The following is a 2250-nucleotide window of genomic DNA, read 5'->3' on the forward strand; positions in this document are numbered from 1 at the left end:
CGCGGCGCTTCGCCGCCTTCCTGCGGCGTGGGCAAGCGCCCCCGTACGAATTTATTTTCCCTTCGTTTTCGGCGTTGCCGCTCCCGGGGGTCCCGGCGAGGCAGAGAGGCCGGCCCGGTGTCCTGGGGGCCTCCTGAGCAGGGCCCGGCGGCTCAGGGTCCTCTGAGAGAGAACCATAATAATTAATAACAGCGCTTTCCCTGGCGGGGTTTTTGAGGAGGAAGGCTGAGGTTTGAGGGAGGCTCTAAAATAGCGAATATTGTGAACCACGCCTAGACCCCGCTTGGGTAGGGCTTGTAGAGCCACAGGCTTGGTGGGTTTGTAGGGACGCCGGGTTTATAGGTTTGCAGGCACCAAGTTCTTGGTGTTTCAGGCCTGTTCTGTTGCACCCCATCCCCTCTGCTATCCCCCCAGGCTGCAGACCTCTCCCTGGGTCACTGGTTTTGGTCCCTGCGGGGTCACTGAGCCCTCGAAGGCAGCCCGAAGTTGGCGGTGGTGCCTGGCAGGGTGTTGGGGAGGGTGGATGGTGGTACCTGTTCGTGGAGGAGTTTCCATTCCCAGGGCTTTCCTGGCTGTCGTCATCCAAAAGTTGCCGTGTTGGACAGTGTTCAGAAAGTTGTGTTGTCTGTCTCTCAGATGTTACGCTGTCAACCTGTCACTTTGCTTCAAAGCATCGTTTATCCTCAACTCTCCCTGTGTTCACTCCTGAAATAACCACCCTGTGTGTCACGCTGCGGAGAGGGAAGCTCTTACAGTCGTTGTTCAGTGCTGGAGAAGCCTGTCTAAATTCTCACCTTTATATATATATATATATTTATTTTTTTTTTTCCTAATGGCCACCTGTGTAAACTATACGCCGTGTTGCCTGGGGCATTTCATTTTATCCCTCTGCACCTCCTTTTTCTTCCCTCTCAGAACAGGAACAGCAGCACTTCTTTCACACGGGTGCCGCTAGGGCCATGCGCTCGGGAGTTTCTCGGTGCTGGGTGTGTAGCAATGAGAAATGGAAGTAATTTGTTTCAGGGCCATGATAAATCACCCAGGCTGGAGCTGCAGCAGTTCTGTTCCCTGAGCTCTAGCTCCGTCGTGTTCCCTATCGCTGTGTGTTTATTTGCTTTGTTAATTTTAAAGTAAAGCCCGTTGAAATTTGGATACTGCTTCTTGTTGGTTGTTAGTCTTCTGGTTTAAAGGACGGGTTTATCAGAGAATACAGGGGAGAAACCTGATGGGGAACATTGGACGCGCCGTGTCGCCTCCATAGAGCGAGAGGAGAATTTCAAGGGCATTCCCTATTGACAGTGATTCCTTGTTAGGTGCTTCCACTTGTGACTTTTGCACTTACTGAGCATTTACTCGCTAAGGCAAAAGGACAAAGTCCTCTCTTGCTGTTACACATGCCATTTCGGTGGTGCGCTGTTACTCAAACAGCACGGACAGAATTTCCATCTTTGGAATTGCTACCGCATGGCTGATGCTCGTTACCCATAAGTACGCTGGCTTCTCCAAAGCAAGGAAATGAACTTGTCTGCTGGGGATCCCGTGCTTTCATTCGATAAGGAACACACTGTGTGAGATGGTGGGGACAAAAGGCTTTGGACACACTGATGGCATGAGATAAGGCCATTGCTGTGCACTGAAAAGCAAACAGCCCAAATCTTCTATTCTGAAATAAGCCCCCCCCCCCCCCCGTCCTTCCTCTGTGGGTAGAATTTCATGAGTTACAAATGGGTTTCATATTTTAATCTGAGCCCTTTGCACGATGTGGAGGGAGAGTTTCAGGCTGCGTAATTCACTCTGTAATACTGTGCTGTTCCTGAAGATACGCTTTGAGACTGGCGAGCAAATAAGTACAGAGGAAATGGTGAAATCCGTTGGTACCCTCAGAAAGGGAAGTTCTCCGTGCTTCAGCGAGGCGTGTGAACTCTGCTGCAGCGTTGGTGAGGTAGGGTTGTACAAAGCAGGGTGGCACAGAGCTAGGAAACGACATCTTTTCAGATGCTGGAGAGGATGTTAGCGTGCAGGCCTTTAAGCGGGAATTAATTGGGGTGTCCAGCTGAGGAGAGCTGCGCGTGCCTCAAATCGGGAACAACCCCTTGAAGAAAGGAAGGCAGCCAGGTTGTATAAACACTTTTCAGAAATGTCCCTAATATTGTTAGACGCTGGCATGTTTGCTGAAAGCGGTCCCACCTGTCAAAACCAGAATGGGCGTGGAAGACCTGCAGGTCTTCCTTATCTGAAAGTACATGCGGC

General features: G+C 51.0%; 1 protein-coding gene across 1 annotated transcript in view; it reads left to right on the plus strand.

The window, feature by feature from the left end:
• Positions 1-1994: 1994 nt before the first annotated feature.
• KLHL26 (kelch like family member 26) overlaps positions 1995-2250 on the plus strand; it is a 16129-nt gene continuing 15873 nt past the window's right edge. Inside the window, exon 1 of the mRNA XM_035898174.1 lies at positions 1995-2115. The gene's annotated coding sequence lies outside the window, so the exon portion shown is untranslated. The remainder of the gene's footprint in view (positions 2116-2250) is intronic.

The sequence above is a fragment of the Egretta garzetta genome, unplaced genomic scaffold (assembly GCF_000687185.1).
Source record: "Egretta garzetta isolate BGI_Z169 unplaced genomic scaffold, ASM68718v1 scaffold567, whole genome shotgun sequence".
NCBI classification, from domain to species: Eukaryota; Metazoa; Chordata; class Aves; order Pelecaniformes; family Ardeidae; genus Egretta; species Egretta garzetta.